Consider the following 26,111-nt stretch of genomic DNA (forward strand, 5'->3'; position numbering starts at 1 on the left):
CTGCACGCGGTCACTACATGGTACACGAGAGAGCCCGAACGACTGTCGACCCCAGGCGTGCGACGAGGAAAGAGAGATAGTCGCCCGCAGAGGGGGAGGGAGAGCGGGGCGCGCCCGGTACGCCGCCTGCGCGGCGGGACGAAAACGCGTCGTCTGCGCACTTCGGCTCGGCACGGCCCGTGTTTTGAAAGCCGGCCGGTAGATGGAGGGGCGGGCGAGCAGCTCTCAGTCTGTCAGTGCGCCTGGGACGGTGCAGGTCGGCTCCTGTTTATGTTGGTCGGGAGGGATCCACCGCCGCGGCCATAGCGTGTTTCTTTTTTTTTTTCTTTCTCTCTCCGGCGTGCCTTTTGACCCGTGCGGGCGAGTGACAGTTTGAACGCGTCAAGCCAGTGATCATCAGAAATACTGCACGTTCCAAGTCAGCATCGCAGAAAGGATTACCTTCCGAGGGATTAAGCCTGAGGTGAGTATTTAAAACCACTTCCTACCAGCAAAACAGGTTTCGTACAGCGCCACCTGTTTCTTCCAGTAGGCAACAGTTAGTTCTATTCAACGAAACCTGCACACCTGTTATGTTTAACTGCCTTAAAAACAAAGCACATGTTATTATTTTTTTTTTTTTTCGAATTCGTAAATCATCAGTAAAGTGTTTTCGTACGACGTGAGCTTGTATAGTTCTTGTTTGAATTCTTTGTGGAGGACCGGCTTTGTGAGACAGCTAGCTGTTATTGGTGTGATATTCGCTTTGCAGGCGTGCACACAAATAGAACGAATCGTCTGTCAAAGCTGACCGATGAGGAAGAAGTTCAAGGTCGATTAACTAGAGCTGTAGCAAACCGTATGTATTCGGTACTGAGTAACGGGTGTGACATCTAGTAACGAGTAACGAAACGTTACACACGAATGCATTTCGTTACTCGCATTTTTCGTATGTTTTACGCATGCGCGCGCATATTCGATGAATTTACGTTACAAAGAACGATGTTTGTTTATTAAGTAAAGTATAATTTAGAAATTCGTCGTCCAAGTTTTTTTACTGTTTATAAGAAAGTATTTTCTACAAATTAGAAATATGTATGTTTTTGTTTTTTATAATCGCGTATTTTCACGTTTTTTTGTTGTTTTTTTATCTTAAAAGAGATAATATAATAAAACCGCTCTAATGAGATTTAATTGTTTCTTGGTTAACAAAAACTGTTAATTATCAAATATTGTTAATTGTTTATATTCTATTTATTATTATTTACGCGACGTCATACTGTACGCGTACGCAATACGACTCGATTCGTTGCTGCAACATAACATAGCATGTTATGCGGTATCAGAAGTAACGAGTTACGTAACGATACGATAGTAACGAGTACTAATTGTTATAGTAACGAATACATACGGGTACGCTTTTTTTCGTTACCTACTTTTACACCTCTACGATTAACTGCTGTACGTATATATCGGCGCTGTAGTGGAATCCCGGCGAAGATTTACGTCTTGACATGAAATTTGGAGGATGAAAACTGTCGTATTTTTGCAGTCGTTTCTTTTTTCATTTGTCGTCCAAACGACAGGCAGAAATTTGACTGTATTTTTTTATTTTGTCCTCCCCTGGCGTCTGCGTGGCGCCCATTTGTTAGTTCCGGGGGGGGGGGGGTGGAGGAGGATTTTCTCCCTTTACCCACTCTCAATTCGTTTCAGAACAGGGATGGTCCAGAGAAGGAGAGAGAAAACTAGTGAAATATTGAGTAGACTTACGTTTGCGAACAAGTGTCAGAAGAGCCGGAAAATCAATATTCAATTATACGAAGCCTCAGTTTTTGTTTCAGGGTTTGGTTGTAGGTATTGGACGATGTTAGTTGCTACAGATCGACGAGGAAATAACGGATGTTGAAGAGGCATGTTGTCACTAACTCACCCTCTTGCAAAAGGTTCAGCGCGTGGTTATGTTTCATCTCTTGAAATTATTCACTTTTTTTCCCTTCGTTATATTTTATCTCAAATAAAATGAAAACAATATCTGTAATGTTTATATGATATTTTTTTACGTACTTCCTTCAATTGCCTCCCCACTCCCCACCGAGATGTCTACGTTTTAAGGAAAAAAAGAAAACACCGCTGGCAAGCAAACAGCAGGAAAAGTAAAGTAGGTAAGCTTAAAATTCACTGTCAAGGATAAGGCGAGTAGCGTGTTACTTATGAGAGTAATTAGCGTGAGCGAGTTTGGAACCAGCGAATGGATTCACGTGTGACTATCCAGCAATCTTTCCAAGTGTATAGAAATATGTTTGTAGGGTAATAACATCTGTCGAAGTCATATTTGCATCGGTTTCATATATGTGTTGTAAAACAAACATGATTTGAGTTATTTACATTACTTCGGAAACTAAAAAAATATATAAAAAAATACGAAAATTGTGTTTACAGCTAAATTTCTGGACGATAATCACACGTAGTATCCGCACCCGCCGCTAGAATTAGCCGCCGGGGCAACTACTTACTTCGACTATCGAATCATTCGATTTGCAGACCATAGGGTTAAATTATATAGTGAAACGGCTTTGATAAAATACAAATAGATACTAAATAAATATTAAAAAGAGACAAATACTGAAGCCCAGCTTTGGACTTGATTTTCGACGAGGAATTTTATTGAAATGCTGCCCATCTTGTTAGAATTAATTAAACAGTTAGTAGGTACTGAAAAGGGTTTCCTTTGGCTTTGTGAACTTTGGCTCGCGCCATCCTCCACAGATGGCAGCACCGTGGTTACACATTTCCGTTCCATACCACTTCCGTTCCATTCACGAAACTACTGTTACCAAATGCCGTGTACCGAGAGTAAGATGTTACACATAAATAATTTTTATGGAAAGACCGTGTTTGTTGGCACACATGTGTTCAAACAACACACACGTGAATGTTCTCAGCAGCTATTTTCTGACAAGATTCGTTCTGTGTCGTGTCATTATTAATCAATGGTCCGAAACACGCTGGAGATGGTAAATGAGTCAAAACTGTCTGCAAACGCATTCATATTGAGATACATAGAGACCCGTAAATTTCGCGAATTTAACGACATCATAAAGACATCAGTGGGAGGGCCCTAGATTTGGCGGGCCATTTTCTCTTGCGCGTGGCACCGAATATCTGGGGGCCCGAGAGGTATGGAATAGCCATTCCTCGAAAAATTTGAAGGATAAACAGTTTAAAACAAAAAGTTTTTAATCCAAACTTGAACTTAAATTTGGACGAATGTTTTGGTGATATGCCTTAAGAAATTGTGATATTCTCGAGTTAGTTTTATAAATTCTAATGATAGAATTCCGTTGAAGTCGCGTCATTGCATGAGAAAATGAATTTTTTTGAAAGTTTTTGTATTAAGAAATCATGAAAATATCAATTAACATCTATAATATATTGGCCAACACCTTTATTTGCATTCTAATAACTATTGAATACTCCCTTTTTCTCATTAATGTACCCATTTTTCACAGAAAACTAAACACAAGGAAAATAAAAATGAAACGGGCTGGCGCGTGGCTCTGCTAGTCTTGAGCCAACTGAAAGTGACTCGATCGCTCAGTCACTGGCGGGTTTTCTAGCTCGTTGGTATTTCTAGCGCGGTGTCGTCTCTAAGCGCAAGGCGTGCAGTCTTCTCGTCGTCACAGGACAGCTGTGAAATTTGAGCGGTGATCGTAACATTATATAGCGGAGAAATTAAGATAAAGGCGTAATGCAAGCCCCTTAAATGCTTTCAAGAATCTGTAACGGTTTTTTTACGTCTAAAAATTACTCTGAAAACACGCTATTTAGCCATTTTTTCTCTTATAAAAATATAGTTTAAAAACTTAATCTGAAATCAAAAGTACTTTTCGGCCCTCAGCGAACTCTTAAATGCTTTTCGTAAGCAGGCCCTACTCGTATATCTTGAGTAGTTTTGAAATCGCGTTGTTTTTTCTGAAGCTCTGCGCACCGTGTGTGTGCCCGAGTTGGCGGGGACCCCGACTACATGGACAGTCATAAGATGTGCAGAGCTTTGGATAACCGCGCGATTTGAAAACTGTTCAAGATATCCGGGTGGAGTCTGTGTACGAAAAGCATTTAAAAATACGCCGAGGATGAATGAGTAGTTCGGATTCCTTTTTTAGTTTTTTATTTGTATTTGTAGGACATTTATTAAACGGCTAAACCGCGTGTTTTCAGATTAATTTTTTTAGGCTTGAAACATCCGATGTGTATTCCTGATAGCATTACCCTTTATCCTCAATTCTCTGCCACGTAATGTTATGGTCACCTCTCAATTCCCATAGTGGCCCTTTGCGCTTAGAGGCGATACCGCACCAGTGTGCGTCGCCTAACTTGACAAAGATACACCACTGGCCAGGCGAGCCCCGTTCTACATGTACGCTAGAATTATTCTGCAAAAAAAAAAAAAAAAACTTTATTCCTGACGATGTTTCAGCACATCGTGGGTCGTGCTGTACATTCTGTATGATCAACTTTTCCTTCTCGTACGTGCGCTATCTTTCAGGAGAGATGCCGTCCTTGCAGCGGGTAGAGTGATGCCAACTGCGAAACATGTTTTCCTTCCGCGACACAGCAGAACTGACGATTGGCAATTGTTTTGTCCTTTTCGTCACGTGCATTCTCGTCATATATACAGTCACAGGATAAGCAGCTTGCGTTTGGAGAGAGTCGATGGAGTAAAGCTGGTTCGCCAACTTGCGTGTGAATGCACTGTACTTTTTTTTTTAATGGGACATAAATATTCATGTAAAATTACAGATAAATGTAAATTTTTTACTTTTACTTACATGAAAACAACTGTATCACTATAAAATACTGGGTGCGGATTCTTAGCCGGACATTCATGTTGGCCCAGTACCTACGATAGTTAAAGTTATTTGTAAACCGTTCCTTGAATAGCTTTCCAGTATTAACTTCGCACATTAATAAGCATGATACAACAAAATAATGTCAAATTGTTGAATATACGATTATATTTTCCATGGTTTAAAAAAAAAAATTATATCTGAATGAAACATCAATTAAAATATAAAATAATGTGTTGTACAAACTGACAACATCTTTCTTGTAGTGTTACGAACTATTTCTTGGCAACAGGTTTCCAAAGGATTCTATTGTAAAAGTACAGAATTTTGTTTGTTAATGTTATAAATAAGTTTAAAATTGTTTTAAGTGCAATAATAACTAGTGTTCTATTACAACCTTGTCGTTTAATTTGATTATTAATATAAATTCTGACCATCGTATGATTTGGAAGCATTATAAATAGGTCGAGACCTGAAAAATTCGCGGATTCATTTCGTGATATGCTACAATTCAAATAATTATACCTTAGTGCTGCTTCTACCACTGTATCACTGTTAATCTGGAGGACTGAGGGCCAATTAGAGACCCTCACTCATAGAAGTGTCGAATCACAGACACTCAGTCGAGACAACTCACAAGTCAGCAGCCAATGAACAGGTGGTATTTTCCCGAGTGTGTAGAGTGAAGTCGAGTCTATCCTGGAGGTCATTGAACCCGCGAATTTTTCCGGTCCCGTGCCATAGTGGAACGGACCTAAGTGACTTGAACTGCGTAACAGCATGCCGTCTCTCGACAACTTCTAGGTCCACGAGTACCTACAGGCGCCCAGGAATGTTTGAGCACACTTCCTCTGGTCCACAACACCTTTTCCTTACCTCCCCCCTCTCCTCTCCTCGTGCAGACCTTCCTCAACTTCACCCCCTCCTCCCGCGCCCCGAAAACAAGATTCGCCCTCGGCTGGTAATGACCGCTAATGACGGCTGTGTTGTCCGCCGCGGGTTGATTATCGCTCGCAATTAGCCGTCTCGGGTTGCTAATTACTGTCGCAAGGTTCCGCTGCTCATCGCTCTGACGACGGCAGATGAAAGGGGAAATATATATATATATATATATTTTTTTTTTCCATCTTTGTCATCCTCGTGAAGGCGGAGAGATACGAAACGAAATTCGCTATCTTGGCTTTAAACATTTTAAGTCCATAACCATTTTAAATTCGTTTAGTAAAAAAAAAAACATTTCAATAAAGAATAATAGGCTCTAAATAATTTAATTTAATGCCTTTGTAGTGACTAGATTCTACAAACAGCCTCATCTGTGAATAAAACAGGCATTTAGTATTTAATTAATTTTTTTAATCATTGCTACTTTAATAAAACTGTTACTGAACTAACTAAATCTCTGATACCTGTTTTATGTTTTTAAAATTTAAACGTTAAAAAATACTAATGGTATAAAAACTTTTGAAATAAAAATGGCGTCTTTTTGGTCCTATATCTCCCCCTCAAGATTGTTTACTTGTTTCTTGATTTTCAAAACTGCTGATTAAAGGAAAAACTCCTTATCTAAAAAAAAGGCTAGGATGTTTAGTTTTCTGAAATTTTTTTTTACTTTTTTTTTCTATCAGGGAATTCCCGAGGTGAGAAATTAGCACCGATTCTTTAATTTATAGATTTAATTTATAGATTGCATTTTTGAACATGTTTCATGACAGGTTGTCTCTTGAAGTACCTACTGTAGCTATTCCTTGTATCTTTGACTGTTGGACTCACTTTCAGCTGGGCGTAGTAAGTAACGTCCATGAAAAAATAAAAAAAAAGTCGTTTGAAAGCGAGGCATTGTGAGCTCTTTGCTTCCCATTTAAAACATAACTATGACTATTAGGCGAAAAATACTCGCTCCCAAAAAGCGAAGCAACGGGAGGAATGCCACTTCACCAAACTGGTGAAGGTTAAATTTGCTATAGAATTTATTATTATGAATATTTTTCCAAGACATTTAATGGTGGCAGGCATTTTCGCAAACAAAAATTTACATAAACTCCCATTAGAATGCAATCACGTACGCCTGCGCTAGCGGTTTCTTCCTTGTGATTGGCTGCCGTCTACGAGAGAAGTCGTTGCCCTGTTTGACCGAGCCACTCAGGACGCGTTTGCTTCCGAACAGAATTACTGTAATCGGTGTTCTAACAGTAGACATGCACCTGAAAGAAACTCACCCAGTCACGAAACACAGACGATGCTACAGTGTTTTGACTCCCAGTTGCTCTCGAAATCTTTCCGCAAAAAAAAAAAAGCTAATCCTAAATTGGTATCAACCATGACGTAATAAAATAATATAACACACTGACCCCTTTCGTATACGAGATCACGCAAAACTTCTTGAATATCTCGACTTGTGTGTGTTCTTAATTTGAAAAGTTCGCAAATATTCTGTATTTTAAAACAGCGGCTGATCAGCCTTATCGAGTGTGTATAAGACAGTTCTGTGGTGTTATGGAAGAGAGGGTTAAGTCAAAAACATCAAATTTTAAGAGAGGTGGAAGAAAGTCAAGGATTATTTGAAGGATATGCCTTTTGACACTTTATATGGTTTGTAGTTTTGTGTTGCCTGAATAAGGTATCAGTAATTAATAATATAACGACTAATATTTGATCGTGAAAATAATATTAAACTTTCTTCCACCTCTCTTAAAATTGGATGTTTTTGACTTAACCCTCTCTTCCATAACACCACAGAGTTAAGTCCTGCCTGAAGTGAAAATAAAACGCGAAATGAATCGCGACTTTACTTTAAACAGTCCAGTAATCAAGGCGTGCACTTGGGCCGAAACCAATGTGTTTATTGCCGTATTTCACCTCTGCTGAATACAACTTGTTCTGTTTATCAGATAAATGAGCCAGCGTAGTACTTACACTTTGATGGGGGAGAAAAAAAAGGGTTGTGGAGAGGGGGGGGGGTTGAAGTGTTCTGCTCACAACAAAATATTTGGTCAATATACACCCTACCTAAATATTTCTGTCTTTAGTGTGGAGTCAGCTCCAGTCGAGATCCTAGCTTGGATAAGATAAGGAATGCACCAGTCAGGGGGGAAATACTGGGATAACCTGGGGGAAACCCGCCTGTCATAGGCGGTAGGAAAAATTCCGACAACTCTAACCCAATAATTCGGTGGAAGTCGTAAAGTCACCCGATAGCAGGAAAACACGTCTACTGCATTCCGTTCTCGCGCACCGTTAGTCGTGAAAGCTGTTTCGTTTCCGCAATCGAGCGACACCCCTAGATTTAATTTCATAATTTTTAAGTTGGAGCGTACACTCGTGTTTAATTTCATGCAAACTTACTCACTAAATTAAACCAAACAAGTGCACAAGAAGATCATGATAGCCAAATGTCCTGAGTCCTGCCTTTGAATATATATACTGTATAGAAGTCGCCAGCCCAGGTTAAAATTTCTAATACGGTTTTGAGGTAGTTGGTTAATTCACCGCTGCAATCGCCACCATCTCTAGGGCATCGACTTGTGGTGGTCCCTAGCGGACAAGTGTCGAACTCTTCAAACACCCCTTCCCCCTCCCCCAGAACGACGTTGAGCTGCAGTGAATGATTGGTGAGGGGTGCGAGGATTGACAGCGGGCGACAGGGCTGCGCTCTAACGTGTAAATAGCAACTAAGACGATACGGGGCGTTACGGCAGCGCCTGCAGCGGTGAAGTTCCCAAGCTGCTCATCATACGCTCCTGAAAAACGTAGAGTAAATCCTATCCACTCGCGACTTCTATACAGTATGTATATTCAAAGGTCCTGCTCCCGCTGTAAATAGAAATACACAGGAAGGTCGTGAGGAAAAAAAAAACGCATACCGCATACTCGCCAGAGATGTTTCTAAGCTCTGTAACAAGTAAATTCATGCGTCCTCATGTTGCAAATACACTTATCATACAGAATTCTTTAAAATAGTGCCGAGCGTGATAAATATACGCTGATTGTGTTTTCAAATACGTTTCTGGACGCGAATCACACGTAGTTTCCGCACCCGCCGCTAGAATTAGCTGCCGGAGCAGCTACGTCGACTGTCGAATCATTCGATTACCAGGCCGAAATTTTAAACTGCATAATGAAAACGGCTCCGATGAAAGCGAAAAAATACTTGAAAAATTACTAAACCCCGTCTTTGGACCCAATTTTACGACAATGAATTTCATTAAAATACTGCTTTTGTTTGCGCACTCCGCTACAGATGGTAGCACCGTGGTTGTTACATATTTCCGTTCCTCGACTTCTGTCGCTTTACTCCCTCCAAAAAAAACGTATACTGAGAGCTAAGATGTTGTACTTAAAAAAAATTAAAACCTTTGCAACTGCACATTTCCCTGTGCGGTAGCCCTCCACTGAAAACCTTTCTGGAGTAGCCTGTGTTCTCAGTGTTACAAATCACATGATTCTATTATAGAGGTGTTGGAGTAGGCGTCTGTTCAGTAAGATCGTAGTCACGCTGGTTAGCAAAACAAGCCGTAACTTCACAAAGGCTGACATGCTATACGTTTCTTTAATAGCTTGAAAGGAACTTGCTAGGAAGAATCGTAAAAAAAAATGTCATGAAAAAGAGTGTTGCTAAACAAAGGAATTAGCGTTAAACTTCATTATGGTCAATAAAAAGTGCTATCCAGGCCCGGAAGGGTGTGTTTGGGAGGGGGGGGGGGGAGGAATATTTACGCAGTTCTACACAAAAAAAATCACGTATCTCATGACAGGCGAAGTTCGGGTACGCGCCTAGATTTTTCGTGAAAACGTCGGGATTTTAATTTCATTTTCGACGCTGCGCTGTAGCTCTTGCATTCGCTTGTCACTGGACTTACTAAGCCTTTTTTTTTTGGACTCCTTTCGACGCGATCTTACCTCTGACTTGAGTTTTCTCGTTATTACGAACATATTCACGAATCACTAGAGACCGGAAAAATTCGCAAGTTCATTTCGCGATAGGCTAAAATACAAATCGTTATACCTTAGTGCTGCCTCTGCTATTGGCTCACAACTTACCTGGATGACTCTGGACCAATGAGAAACACCCAACCAAAGCTTTATCGAATCACAGGCTGCTTCGCTGGAACGTCTCACAAGACAGCTGCCAATCAATGGGTGGCATTTGACCGAGTGTACGTAGAACTATGGAGTTCATCCTACGGGTCATTGAACCCGCGAATTTTTCCGGTCCCTACGAATCACATAAGTAGAGACCTGCAAAATTCGCGGATTCATTCGGTGATGGGCTAGAATTCAAACACATATACCTCTTAGATAATTTTTCTATTGGCTTACTGTTCATCTGGACGAATCTCAACCAGTTATAAACCCTCAACCAAAGAAGGATCGAATCACAGACATACCAGCTGAGACGACTTACAAGTCGGCAGCCAATGAACTTGCGTTATTTGCCCGAGCGTACAGGGGTATGTGCAGTCTATCCTGAAGGCCATCGAAACCGCGAATTTTGCAGGTCTCTACACATAAGACATCATTAATCATGTTTAATTTTCGATTTAATACATATTTTTACTTATATATTCCGGCGAATATTTAGATAGTTTCACTTTGGGTCCTGGTACTTCACTGCAAGCTATTCGCAAAGGCATCGGAATCAATGCCTCCAGCCAATTCTTAACCTTCACGCGCATGCGCCTACACTGGTGCGATGACGTCACAGGCGAAACAAAACACGCACAGACACGATCCATCCGTTGTGCGCTCAGTCGTCGCTGACGCATTATTAGTCTCGTGGTTAGAGAAGCCTGAGATGTCCATCAAGTTCTGTCCCTGCCCGAACACGCCCGAATATTCACCTTCGGCCAACCTCGGGATTTTTATTTATTTTTTCGCAGGAAAAATGAATTCAAATATTAAAAGTGGTCGCTTAGGTTAGCTACGTTAAAACACTTTAAAACACTATGGACGGTTAGTTAGGTTAGTATAGTTACATTAAAATAAACAGATATATATATGTATATATATATATATATATATATATAAATGAACCCGAGGTTGGCCGAAGGTGAATATTCGGGCGTGTTCGGGCAGGGACAGAACTTGATGTACATCTTAGGTGTCCCTCGTGGTTACTAGCGATTCAAATCTGAAGGTATTTTGTCACACAAGGAGGTTTGACCGACCGTCACTGCAACAAGCGAATACGCGTTTTCGCTTCAAAAGGGTGCGTGTGTGTGTGTGTTGGGGGGGGGGGGGAGGCGTAGTTCTCATCATTTCGACTAAAAATTCCATTGACATGGCAAAGATTGCTCATACCCACCCAGTAACTTACAACCTCCATGGACTCTAGTTACTGTGTGTTCGTACTTGGTCGATTTTGACCGCAGCGAGGTTTAAGGGTTTGCAATGCTACGTACTCACTCCGAACCTCACGCCTAACGCGAAATTTTTTTTGGTAACTTTCACGATCGCTGGAAAGTTTTTATTTCACACGCCCCGTAGCACTCTGAGCTAATGGAGAAAACCCGCGGGCAAGACAAGAACCGAATCATGTGAAATCTTAGCTACTAGGAAAAACTGCCAACACAGGGAGTTACCGGTTTCCGAGCATTTCCAGGGGATCTTCATTAGCTCGAAAAGTTGTATTTCAGGTTGTCTATTATTCATCGTTGGGAATTGCATACTTTTATAAATGAATTTTCACCACGTAAAATAATAAAATAAAAATAAATTGAATACTCTGTTTTCCCTGTAAAAACACTTTCTTCATAGCAAAACTAAATATTACCAATTCCTATTTTTTTTGTTCAAGTTGAACATATATCTAAATTAAATCAACAATTTCATGTTTAGAACTAGTAAAATGTTCTATTACATGTTGGTTCATTTCGATATAATTATTTATTTGAGGTTAATAGCAGTAGAAACTAACTTCGTCATTGAAAAAGCTATTTTTCACTATTTAAATTAGAGTGCAATCTTGAATTTATTGTAATCAAACAAAAAAAATTGTTGGCATCAACATAACTTTGAAGTGGCTCGTACCCAAACAAATAATTTTTTTTTGTAGGATAGAAAGTATAATTTTAGTGTAGGGCTGCACAAAGAATGTAAACTTATGAGTGAGTGATCAGTCAAACAAAATGTTACAACTGTAAACAAATGCCTTATATATTATTACGACTATGACAACGTGCAGCACATATTTGGTCGCGAAATTTCCAATAAATCGTAATATGCATAGCTTATATTGGAACATCCGTAGGATATTCTCTTGAAAAAAAAATAATAAATTTAATGGGCATTAGCCATTCCTGTCATAGAATGGACAGCAGAGATGAATACATGAACACAACGGAGAACACACCAAAATCAGCTGGTGTCAAATGTTAAATACATTGCAGCACATGGGCTTCAAGTGGAAGGAATTTAGTCTGAAAAAAAAATTACACAGAACAGACGGACAAAGACTAGACTGTTGTAAACAAGAAAAGCTTATAAAAACAAAACAAAAAAACAGCCATGGAAAACACTGCTGAAAAATCCGTCGTCAGCCCATTGTGTTCGTATGTGTTGTGCAATTTCTTTTTCTCACTAAATTCCTTCCACGAGATTCTCTTGTGCTGTTCAGAAATTAAACATTTTTGGCATCATCTGCCGTGTTCTCCGTGTGTTTGGTGCAGTCATCTCTGCTGTCCATTAAATTAATATAAGTCAAAATTTTTCCCCATTGTAAGAATCATGTAATGAGCGAACAAATGGGATAATTTAAGGACACGCAAAACCATCCAAAATTTCCGAGTGTTGTTGATTTGAGGGGAAGATGGTTTTTTCCCCCCCCTCTTTTTCCGCACGTGTGGCAATCCCGAAGCCACGCCATGTACCAGGAATAAAAACCTATCTAAAAAGTTTCCTCTCTCGCGGTTTGGGATGATGCAATTTTCTCGCGGCCGATGATCGCGCGCATTACCAGCCGAACACCCCTGATCTCCGACCTTTCCGCGACTGTCTATTGTGGCCGGGGATTCTGCGCGGCGCGTAATGCCTAAAAACCTGAAAGCAGCTGACGCCATCGACTGGGCCGACGAAGGCCGTCGCGTCTCCCGTCACGCCCGGCTTCGTCTTTGAGGCGGTTGGCCAACGCATCGCTTGATTTCTATTTTTCTCCGCACGTCACGCGGAGCTTAAAAATAGATGGCTTCCTCAATATTGTTCAGTGACTTGGCAAAATAATGCGTTTTTGAATGAAAAAAAAAATACGTGAGGTAAGGAGGGGGTGGCATACTTGAGAATTATAATTAGAGGCAGGCATTTTTCCGCGTATAAATCTGAACGCCTGTTAGACTGCAACAAGGTACACCCGCACACGGGTGATTGGCGGCCGTCTGCGAGATAAGTCGTTACCTTGTTCGACCGAGCCACTCAGTACGCGTTTGTTTCCGCACTGAATCATTGTGATTGGCGTTGTAACAGTCGACATGCGCCTGAAAGAAATTCACCCAATCACGAAACACAGACGATGCTACAGTGTTTTAACTCGTAACTAATCTTGGAATCTTTTTTCGAAATATGCATAATTCAAAGGGGCATTGATTTTTTGTTCATTACACGGAACAAAATTGTTTTTTTTTTTTTTTTTTACTTTTACAAAAGATTCCTTTGAAAACCAGTTGCCAAGAAATAGCTAGTCTTAATATATATAAATCTCGTGTCACAATGTTTGTCCTCAATGGACTCCTAAACCACTTAACCGATTTCGATGAAAATTGGCATTTATGTGTAATTTTTTCCAACTTGAGAGATAGGATAGTTTTTATTTCGATTAATGGTCTTAATCTGATAATTTTAGAGTTTTCTAATGTGATGTATGTATGAGTTGGCAGAAAATCACCACGGCAACGGCTGTAGCATTGTTGATGCTTCATTCGTCTCCATGGCAACGACTATTTCATTGTTAGTGTAGTCCTCATCACTCATTAAATACAGACCACCAATTTTTAGATATATTCAGGTAAATAACTATACACTGGTAGAACAAAGTCGGTCGGGATTTGAAAGTGATATAAATTATTCAAATTAAGATCACAATTACTAACTACATCTGATTTCTAAAAAGGTCCAGTGAACTCTTTACCAAGTCAACCGATTTCGATGAAAATTGGCATTTATGTGTAATTGTTTCCAACTTGAGAGATAGGGTAGTTTTTATTTCGATCAATGGTCTTAATAATTTATAATTAATAATAAACTGATCATCAATGTTGATTGGTGTTTAAGCCCGGGAAACAGTGGGCACTTCGTCTCCATGACAACGTTGCGTGCTCGAGAGTCGGGAAACCATCGGTGCTATTCGTTTTTTCTTCGGTACATTACAAAGCATTGTATTAAGTTTTTGTCAAAATTAATTAATTTTCATTTTATTTCATTTATTATAACTGTAAATAGGAGATTTGGTCTCATTTTCCCCCCCATAAATACAACCGTGCGAAGCCGGGTCGGGCAGCTAGTAATACTATAAGAAAGATATTGTAACTTTGTACAACACATGGCTATTGTTATTTTTGCATCTATTAAATACGTTTTTCCAGACACAACTTAAGTATTTCTTATGATAATTAGCACATAATTGTATATTTTAATTGATGTTTCATTCAATCGAAATTCAACCATAGAACAGATAATCAATTATTCAATAATTGGACTTTATTTTGTTGTATCATGTTTATTACGTGTGCAGTTAATACTGGAAAAGCTTTTCAGGGAACGGTCTTCAAATAACTTTAACTTTTGGAGTTACTGGGACAACAAACACATAGCATAAATGCCCGGGTGAGAATCCGAACACTATTTTGTTGAGGTACAGCTTTTTTTCTTGTAAATGTATCAAATGAAAATATCTGAAAGTTTACATGATATATTTCTGTTCCGTTTGCAAAAAAAAAAAAAAAATTCACAGCGTAGACTGCAATTATGAACGCCCGTGCTGACTGGCGCTCGCCTGCATTCGGCCTCTTCCATTCAGGACGCGTTTGCTTCCGCACTTTCGACCCATCTCGAAACATGCGGCGATGCTAACAGTGTTCTAACACGCAGCTGGCGTGGAACTCTTTTCGCGGACCTATAGGTAGAGACCGGAAAAATTCGCGGATTCCTTCCGAGACAGGCTGTAATCCAAACTCGTTTAGCTTAATGCTGCGCCAGTGATTGGACCGCAATTTACCTGAAGGACTCTTGAGCCAATGGCAAACACTCCAACAAAAGAAGTATCGAATCATAAGAATCGCAGTAATCAGGTGTCCCGAGTCGGTAGCCAATGACCAGGTGATAGTTGCCCGAGTACATAGAGAATCGTGGAGTCTATCCTAGTGGTCATTGAAACCGCGAATTTTTCCAGTCCCTACCTATAGGTCACAATATACACAGCAATGGAGCACGCATCGAATATGTGCAGACGTCTGTAATACTACCGTTCCCACACACATTCCACACGAATTCGCGGCGGGACCCGGGAGAGATATACGGTGCGGGCAGCTTCAGGAAGAAAAAAAAAATCACGTGGTTTTTGAAAAACTGCTCAAGATATCCGTTCGGTGTCTGTTTACTCTGAGGGCGGGTGAGTAGTTCTGTTTCCGGATTTTTTTTGACGTGACAATGTCTAATAAATCGATGAACGCCGGTTGCACGTACGAAAAAGGATGACTCTTTGTCCCGTTACGCTCATTGTACGCTTGCGCCGCATCTATCTCTTTTCCACTCGATTGGAACAACCATCGATTTGACTTTTTCGAGGCACATTAAACTTGAAACACTCCCATTCGTTTCCTACTTTTCCTATCATCGTCCTATCCTTAACAGAATAACACAGATTGAAAGAAGTTAAATAGCAAACATGTATAAATCTTATAGTTAAAATAATCTCTTCGTGAAAGTAATAAACATATTTGAATTAATGAGTGCAAATAAAAGTGAATTTATCAATTAAATTGTAGATTTCATTTCACTCCTTCTTTGTATCCATACAAAATAATGATAATTCAATAAAAATGATTCAATTTTATTCATAAAAGTATGCAATCATTTCATCAATGTTTTGTTATGACGTTGTCACGTTAAACTATCGTCCGTAAACCGACTTTACAGACAACCAATTTTTTTTTTAAACTGTAATGAAAGTGTTCGATACGTGTGTTCCAGAGTAATGTTTAGGCGTGAAACACAGCCTGTGGAGATCCTCGAAAGCAACCAACCAAGGGACACTTTATTTCCCCGCCGATGTTATTGGCTGCCGCCCGAATGCCACTGTCGTCCCACGCGCGGAAGGGGGAAGACCGTGCCATGAGGTGATGCCGCGCTCTTGGAATCTACCAACTAGCGTCGCGCTCTTCACCCCGCCCCTTAATTAACCAAGGCCTTCCCCCCTTAAACCGACGCGACCTACTTCGGAGTAGTTGTGGAGTGACCGTCGGGAGCAGCTGCAAGTCGCCGGCCACTTGGCGGGGGTCAGGACTCCGTCAACAATCCCCCCCCCCTCCTTCCCGGCCATGTGTGTACGTACACATGTAACAACTTCATCTCCGAGGTCGGCCGTGTTAAGACGCTGAAGGTCGTTGGTTCGAATCCTCCTGCCTACATGGTATTTATTGATTCAATCAAATATGCTAATGAAAATGAACCTTTAAAAGGACTAACATAAAGCAATTTCTACAATGGCAATAGGCAATACCAAAAAAAAAAAATATTTATAAAATCTAACCATGTAGCAATGCGTGGGGATTTTTTTTTTACACGCGTAGTGACCTTAAAAGTGCGCTGACCGCTGCAGATGTAACAACTTGATCTTTTCAAGGTCGGCCGTGTTAAGACGCTGAAGGTCGTTGGTTCGAATCCTCCTGCCTATATGGGGTTTATTGATTCAATCAAAAAATATGCTAATGAAAATGAACCTTCAAAAGTACTAACATACATCGATTTCTACATATATGGCATGGAGAGTGGTGTCGTGTCGCTGTGCTTCACTGTATTTTTTTTTGTAAATGGAACATAAAAATTAATTTAAATTGCAGATATTTGTAAATTAGTACATTTAAATTAAAACAACCGTATCACTATAAAATACTTTTCGCATTAATGCTGAGTTCTAATTCTTACTCGGGTATTAATGCTTTGTGTTGTCCCAGTACCTTCACTAGTTAAAGTTGTTTGTAAACCGTTCCCTGAATAGCTTTTTCAGTATTAACTCCGCCATCAATAAGCGCAATGAAACAACTGAAAGTCAAAATAATGAATATTCAGTTATCTTTTCCATGGTTTAAAAAAATTATGATTGAATGAAACATCATTTAAAATATATAAAATTACGCACAAATCTTCGTTAGACGTACTCAGTATTATGTCGAAAACCGTATATTTCATATATGCAAAAATAACCATAGCCATGTGTTGTACAAGGTAAATTATCTTTCTTGTAGTTTTCCGAACTATTTCTTGGCAACTGATTTCCAAAGGAATCTGTACATAAATCTTTTTCCTGTGTAGCGGACTATGAGAAAGCCGTATAAATAAATGGCCCTGTGTGCAGCCAAGAGGAACAATACATCAAAATGTGTTGAAAAAAAAAAAGCTCCACTTTGCACTAACGGCCAGAGGGACGCCGAAACATCGGAAACTTTCATGAGTGAAATTCACTCTCGAATGCGCGAACCATATATCTGAGGGTTATTATTTTTTTTCATGACATGGTTTCTCCAGGTTGTTACTGGTCGCGTTGCCTCGTTGCGCACACGTACGGGGTCAGCGACGAAGTTGTGTATACTGTATGGTTATGGTCGCGCTGCCGGAATTACCTGGCGACGAGGGAAAAGAAAGTCACCGCGCTGTGTCCCCGCAGAGTTTCGTTTTCGCTACTTTTTTCTCTTCATCCATCTTCGTTTATTTCCTGTCCCCCTTCCCCTCCCCAACCTCACCCCGCGTCGACTGAGTTACCGGTTAGGTGTTCAGAGAACCATTGCGAGCTCTGCCATTTCTTGAGAGACGCGGAAATTTCGCCGATTCTTTTTCTTTCGGTCGCAAGGTAGACTGCAAACATTCATTACTATAGAGATCGGAAGAAAAAAAATTCCGTGGATTAATTTCGCGATGGGGCTGGAATCCAAAGTTGTGCACCTTCATGCTGCTTCAGTTCACCTGAAGGACACTGGGCCAATGGGAAGCCCTCAACAAAAGATGTATCGAATCACTATTAGCATCGGCAGTTAACAGGTGTCACGAGTAGAAACCGGAAAAATTCGCGTTTTCATTTACTTTTAGGACTGTCTCTAAACACCTCTGAATACTCAGAGAAATGTCATCTGTTCGTTGGTTGCAGATTTGTGAGACGTCTCAACTTGGTAGTTTTTCGGATTGATACTTCCTTGGTTTATGGTCTCTCACCGGCTCAGAGTCCTTCCCATAACACTGATAGTGATAACGAATAGCAAAAACTGCACAGAGAGGAGAAGTTGTTTGAATTCTAGCCCAATCCGAAATGAATCAGCGAAGCCTTCCGGTCTCTAGTCACGAGTCAGTAATTATTTATTTAGTTTCACGTCTCGTTTAATGCAAGGTCATTTCATAAATAAAATCAGGAATTTGAGGTATGGAGCATGTTCTATATTAAGTAAGTATGAACAGACGCACGAGTATATCGCCAAATGTCGACTTTTTATCGCCCATTATGCACAGTCAAAAGGCTTCATTATGTACAGGCAAGCTCAGTGTAACCTGGAGTGAAATGAACCCGCGGAATAATCGTGGCTTTAATCATTAGGAAGGTTCCCTTTTTTACTTGACTCCCTCAGGAAGTAAGTACAGCTACTATTCTCGATTTAAGTTTTCATGCTGATGTTGTTTTCTCTCTGGGGAGCCACAACTTCTCATAACTCCGTGAGAGTGAAGGAGGTGGAGGGGGGGATGGTGTAGGGATGAGCCAGAGATGGGAGTAGAAAAAAAAAGCTATCCGTAACTTCGCGCGCTAGAGAGCTAGTAAGGACATTACCATATATATATATATATAAAAGAAAACCACTTTTACTTTTTTTTACTCTTTCAGTGAAACGGGAAAGCGAAACAAAGTGCCCCAGAGACGAAACCTACCATTGTGACGCACAAGACGGGATGCGCGAAACCTTTTCCCAGGTGATTGAAAGGAACGACCTCGTTCAATATTAATTCAGTAGGTCGGACTTCAGCTTCTGACACAGACAGCTAGTCAGGGGCGTAACTGTGTTAGCTACGCGCGCAAGGCTGTCTTCCCATCGCGCAAGTGGTAACTATGAGATATGAGCGGTAAACATAACATTGCATGGCGGAGAAATGAAGATAAAGAATGTAACGCAAGGCTATTAGCCTATTAATTGCTTTCAAGAATCTGCACCGGGTGTTTCATTCCTGGGAATTCTGTCATTTAAAAATACATGTCCATTTTTTTGTGAAAATGAGTTAACTTCTCAGACGAAGTTGTAAGGGCAATATCTTCGCCAAAAAAAAAAAAAAGTTTGGAAGTCCAAATAATGAATGATTGTGGACGTTTTCTTCTAGCTTTATTTCGGCAAGTCCATTATAACGCTATTCTAGGCAAGCAAAACTTGGTAAGTGAACTAACAGTCTTTTTCCAGAAATTGGACTTACCGACTTTTTCCACTAAGGCCACGATATAGAAACAGGACTGCTCATCCGCCATTAATTGTATTCTTAAATGCTTTTCGCAGACAGACACCACTCGGATATCTTAAGAAATTGTCAAAATCGCATGTTTTTTCCCTTAAATTCTGCGAAATAAGACATTTTGCAGATGGCCGTCTGCAAGAGAAGCCATCCAGGGCCGTTCAGGACGAGCTTGCTTCCGCACAGAGTTTCTGTGAGTTGTGTGCCGATAGTGGGAACCCACCCCAGACACGCAAGTATTCTCTCAACAGTGCTCCTACGAATGTATGATTTTTGCCGGGTAACAGAACGTCAGTATTGTTTCGACGGGGTTACGCCAGGTGTGAAAACGCGGAATGTAATCTAGAGACCTGAAAAATTCGTGGTTTCGATGGCTTTCAGGATAGACTGCACATACCCCTGTACACTCGGGCAAATAACGCAAGTTCATTGGCGACCGAATTGTAAGTCGTCTCAGCTGGTTTGTCTGTGATCCTTCTTTGGTTGAGGGTTTATATCTAACTGGTTGAGATTCGTCCAGGTGAACAGTAAGCCAATAGCAAAATTATTTAAGAGGTATATGTGTTTGAATTCTAGCCTATCACCGAATTAATCCGCGAATTTTGCAGGTCTCTAGTAATAACTAGGGCCAAACATATTTCGCGAAAAGATTCCCAGACTAGGTGAAAGTTAAAACACTGTAGCATCGTCTGTGCTTCGTGATTGGGTGAGTTTCTTTCAGGTACGTGTCGATTGTTACAACACCAATCACAGTTATTCAGTTGCGGAAGCAAACGTGTACTCAGTGGCTAGGTTAAACAAAGGAATGACCTCTCTCGCAGACGGCCGCCAATCACAAGGAAGAAACCTCTGGTGCGGGTATACCTTGTTGCAGTCTAATAGGCGTTCAGATTTATTCGTGAAAAATGCCTGCCCCTAGTAATAACTCTGGAAAACAGAACACAATCGACAGTGACGAAAAACCCTTGAGCGAAATGAAAGCCCCCGGTAGCGAAGTAGTGGCAACTTTGCCGCCAACGTCTATAGTTTGAATCTACCCGGAAAAAAAATATCTCAACGTGAGCGGTTCAATTGGAGCCTGATTATAGAATCTGCAGGGCCATAGAATCAGGGTTGACAGACATGCACCCGACCCCGTGTGTTTTGGTTTGGATTTCTTTCTCTCGATATTATTAAAAATAAAAAAAAATAAAATAATTAACATGTTTTATTACAATTTAACATAAATAACTAGGAACTGGGAAAAAAAGCGGTTTCGGGCAAATAATGCTAGTCCATTGGCTGCTGACTTGCGAGTCCTCTCAACTCGTTTGCTTGCGATTCGATATTTCTTTGGTTGATGGTTTCTCATTGGCGAAAAGTTGGTCCAGACGACCAGTGAGCGAATAGCAAAAGCCGCTTTTGAAATGCATATATGTATTTTGAGTTTCAGCCTATCGCGGAATAACCTGCGAATTTTTTTTTTCTTCCGGTCTCCGTAAATATCACACGCAAAGCACGCACGTATATTACATTATGCACACAAAAATTACAAAACGCAGGTTGAGAAACTCATAACGAAAAAATATGAAAATAATATTTCATTCGGAAAAAACTAAGAGAGTGTACAACTTAACAGAAGGTTTTCGATAGGCTTAATATTAACTAGTTTATAGTTCAAATATATATTTTTATATCAAGACTTTGAAAAAAAAAATAGTAAAACGTAAAAATAAAAACCCGGGTTTTATTAACAAAAAAGAAAAACCCACATGTTTTGTTTTTTCTTGTTTACAAAAATAAAGTCCATGTTTTTGGCAACCCTGCATATAATTCGTCCCGCAGTGGTTGGCACCCCTGGTTGGCGCCTCGTCCTTGGAGTCGCGCGCCGCGTCACCGGCTAGTGACGTCACGCGGCGGGGTGAAAGCTCCTCGCGGGAGATGACGTGGAGGCGCCTTGCGATTCGCTAACCTGTCCGCCGGGGGGCGTGGCTCAGGTGCATCGCTCGGGCTGTCTGTGGCGTGTCTCATCCCTAGGGGCATGTATTTTTTCGCGAAAAGATTTTGAGACTAGCCGAGAGTTAAGGGGCCCGCCTCGTCAGGGGTGTATGTGTGTTAGTGAGGCGGGATGATAAGCGCGACGCCCGCTGGTGATTCTAGCGCGGTATCACCTCTAAGCGCAAGGCTCTAAATTGACGCGTAGTCTTCTCGTCGTCACAGGATAACTGTGAAATTTGAGCGGTGACCGCAACATTATATGGCCGATAAATGAAGATAAATGTGTAATGCAAGCCCCTTAAGTGCTTTTAATAATCTGTACTGGTTATTTTACGCCTAAAAATTACTCTGAAAACATGCGTTTTAGCCATTTTAACTCTTCTAGAAATACAGTTTAAAAACATGATACAAAATTAAAAGTACTTTTCGGGCCTCAGCGAACTCTTAAATGCTTTTCGTAAACATGCCCCACTCGGATATCTTGAGTAGTTTTGAAATCGCGTTGTTTTTCCTGAAGCTCTGCGCACCGTCTGTGTGACCAGGTAGGCGGAGCCCTTAAAACACTGTAACGTCGTCTGTGTTACGTGTGATTGGTCAGTTTCTTTAAGGTACACGTCTGCTGTCAGAACGCCAATCACAGTGCTTCAGTGCGGAAGCAAACGCGCCCTGAATGGCTCGGTCAAATAGGGCAGATGCTAATCTTGCTGGCAGCCGCCAATCGCAAGGAAGAAACTGCTGGCGGCAAGCATGCCTATTTGCAATCTAATAGGCGTTCAGATTTATTCGCGAAGAATGCCTGCCCCTACTCATCCCGAGTCTGGGTTTAGGCCGGTCTTCCAAGGGCTTAGGTGTTGAATACGCCGCACCTGTACCCTGACCATATTCCTATTGCACGATAGGACATGGCCAGTAACGTTAATTTTAGGCAACCGTTTCTGGTTCTTGGCTGTTCTGTTGCCAAAATTACGTGCATGCGCAGACCTCACTTTTTCGTTGATTTCAGATGGCTGAATATCATCCGGCGCCATTAACTCGTAGGTATGTCAATTTTTATGAACATCGTGGGACGTACCAAGCTTTTTTTGTGTGCCAAATGAAACTTTATGATAGCAAAACAAAATGATTCATTATTTTAACTTTTAAAAATTGCGTTAATATTGAAAAGTTTGAGCTAACTCAGACCAACCGTGTTATTTAGACAGGATGTGAAACATGTTTGAAGTTATCCGCCCAACTTAAAATGCGACTGAGAAAATGGCAAGCCATATTTTCGTCCAATATCACCGCTGGAACCCTTTATCGTTATTCACAGCTGAAGAGGAAAATTTTTGACGGAGCGATTGGGGCCTTTAGTGATCGGGGCCACCAGGACAGCGATTGGTGCAAACAGAACCCGATCCTCTCCGCTTCCTCTTTCTGTCTCTGTCCGTCTTCACCGCTGCTTGATGATCCGTGCTTCTTCGCTCTCTCTCTCGTCCACAAGAGCGGTTATCTTATCTGCGCGTCGTCGAGGTGTATTGTTCCAACTCGAATCAGCCCCGTTTGCCCAACACGCGTGTTTACCGTTTACTCATGATTAGAAAATTGTATTTATTTATTTTCCTAACCTAATTAAAAACTCAAGTGTACGCTGTGAACATTGTATGGTAAAGGGAACTGAAATAATCATGCAAAAATTCGGCTATTCGTAAATTTTGCACATTTATAGGAAAACAACTGAAAAAGTCCATAGTAATACTGGGTTAAGATTCATACCCGGGCATTAATGCTTTGTGTTTTTCCCACTAGGCCGCTCTACAATAGTTGATAGCTTTCCAGCATTTAACTGAGCACATTGATAAGCATAATTAAACAAGATTAATTCAAATCATTGAATACTACATTATCTTTTCCAAGGTTTTAATATATATATATATATATATATATATATATATATATATATATTCTTGTACAAAACGTCTATCAAAATTTAAAATTATCCCCTGATTTTCGTATGCATTGTTTTCAAAAACGTATTTTATATACTTATGTAAAGATTATCATTGCTCAGTGATTTTTTTTAAAGTGATAGAAACATAATTTTATTTTTACAGATAAAATTATTTCGCATTCGACATTCATACTATGATTACTTTAGTTATTTAACTTTTATAAACACTCCAATCGTCCAAATGTTTTTCGCCATTTTAAAGATTCGTTGTGACGGGAACGGATGCCATTTCCGTTTTCGATAGGCACGATTTTGATTGGCTGATCGCATCCACCATCCAACATACTTCAGAACCCCATCTTGTATGCAGAAATATTTGATGGAAACTCAAGTCATTCCACTTGTCAAAAACACGGCTGTGCTAGTGACGTTTTCGGTGGCGCCATAGCCCTTCAAACTTTATTTGACACAACGTATTGGCAAGTGTTGGAAAACGAAAGTTTGACAGTGTCACAAGCCCCTTGGCTCAGAGCAACGTTATTTCATAGAACACGATGGGTAGAGACTGAAAAGATTCGCGGGTTCAATGACCTCCAGGATATACTCCACGATTCTCTACATACTCGGGAAAATGCCAACTGTTCATTGGCTGTTGACTTGTGAGTCTTCTCGACTGGGTGGCCTGTGATTCGACACTTCTATGAGTGAGGGTCTCTAATTGGCCCTCAATAATACAGATTAACAGTGAACCAATGGCAGAAGCAGCACTAAGGTATAATTATTTGAATTGTAGCATTTCACGAAATGAATCCGCAAATTTTTCAGGTTTCTAACGATGGGTTAAATTTTCCAACTAACCTTTGTCGGAAACGAACCGTTATACTGCGTGCCAGTTGTGTGCCAGTGTTCCGAATTATTCCGCGCCGTGAAATGACGTCATTCAGCGGCGGGCCCCAACTTCGAATACTGGGAAAGACGGATGACCAAAGAGCTTCGGGTGGTATGAAATACCTCCCGGTTGATTGGAAAAAGTCAGAAATTTGAAGGAGAAAAAAAAGAAGAAGAAAAAAATAGCAAGTCCTTCAATACTCGTCAGAGATGTGTAACATCCTGCTTCGGTAACGAGCAAATTCATGTTTTCAAATAAGACGCATAATTAGAGACCCGTAAAATTCGCAGGTTCATTTCGTGTTATGCTAAAATTCAAATAATTATACCTTAGTGCTGCTTCTGCCATTGGCTCAGTGTTAATCTGGAGGACTGAGGGCCAATTAGAGACCCTCACTCATAGAAGTGTCGAATCACAGACACTCGGTCGAGACGACTCACAAGTCAGCAGCCAATGAACAGGTGGCATTTGCCCGAGTGTGTAGAGGATATTGGAGTCTATCCTGGAGGTCATTGAACCCGCAAATTTGTCGGGTCTCTACGCATAATACGACCCTCGGACGCGAAATTTAACGTAGAATTCTTCAAAATAATTCCGAGCGTGATATATATATATATATATATATATATATATATATATATATATATATATATATATATATATATATATATGCGCGGATATTGTGTTTGCAACTACATTTATTGACGCGAATCACACGTAGTTTCCAAAACCCGCCGCTAGAATTCGTTGCCGGAGCAGCTAAGTCGACTATTGAATTATTCGATTTGCAGAGCGAAATTTTAAACTATACATATTAAAAAAAAACGGCTCCCATAAAAGTGAAAGAGACTTGAAAAAATAAATAAACCCATGCTTCGGGCCTGATTTATGATAAGGAATATTGAATGAAATACTGTCCATTTTGTTAAAATTCAATGAACAGTTTATACTATAAAGTTTCCTTTGGCTTTGTGAACTTTGGGTCCGCACCAAACCGCCACAGATGGCAGCACCGTGGCCACACATTTCCGTTCATTCAATTTCTGTTCCATTCACGAAATTACTCCTACCGACTGCCGTATTCCGAGAGCCAAGAGGTTACATTTAAAAAAAAAAAAAAACACACTAACAGTCTCTTAAAGGGATATTTTCAGTGCATTCCTGACGTCATGAAAGGTAATTATCAAAACTACGTTTATTCTGGTTTTTGATAGTCCTAACCATAAAAAAAATTCATACAGTACGAAGCACTAAAAAAATGTAATTAATAGGGGCAGGCATTTTTCGCGAATAAAGCTGAACGCCTACTAGACTGCAACAAGGTATAACCGTACCAGCGGTTTCTTTCTTGTGATTGGCGGCCGTCTGCGAGAGAAGTAGTTGCCTTATTTGGCTGAGCCACTCAGGACGCCTTTACTTCCGCAACGAATTGCTGTGATTGGTGTTTTAACAATCGTCATGTACCTGAAAGAAACTCATCCAATCACGCCATAATCTAGAAATTTGCGCGAAATTTACCGCGATGGCGATAAAACGCGAAAAAATCACGAAATGAACGTACTCCTCTCATTGTTGAATTTACTTTTATTCGATTGAGCGCTATAAGTCGATCAGACCGTGTTAACGTGAGATATATCGATTATATCGATAGTTCGTCGACTAGCTCGTTGCTGTCCACATAAAACTACCATTTCCAAACAACAGAATAACGAAAACTGCTTACGCTCGATAAATTCCGATGTCATGTTTGCGCTTTCAGCTAGTATCGAAATTTTTCCGCGAAATGTGCATGGCCCTAGTAATTAGT

General features: G+C 40.5%; 1 protein-coding gene across 2 annotated transcripts in view; it reads left to right on the forward strand.

Moving 5' to 3' along the window:
* Positions 1 to 247: 247 nt before the first annotated feature.
* LOC134539801 (uncharacterized) overlaps positions 248 to 26,111 on the forward strand; it is a 327,083-nt gene continuing 301,219 nt past the window's right edge. For both annotated transcript variants that reach the window (XM_063382072.1, XM_063382071.1), the window contains exon 1: positions 248 to 463. The gene's annotated coding sequence lies outside the window, so the exon portion shown is untranslated. The remainder of the gene's footprint in view (positions 464 to 26,111) is intronic.

The sequence above is a fragment of the Bacillus rossius genome, chromosome 16 (assembly GCF_032445375.1).
Source record: "Bacillus rossius redtenbacheri isolate Brsri chromosome 16, Brsri_v3, whole genome shotgun sequence".
Taxonomy (NCBI): domain Eukaryota; kingdom Metazoa; phylum Arthropoda; class Insecta; order Phasmatodea; family Bacillidae; genus Bacillus; species Bacillus rossius.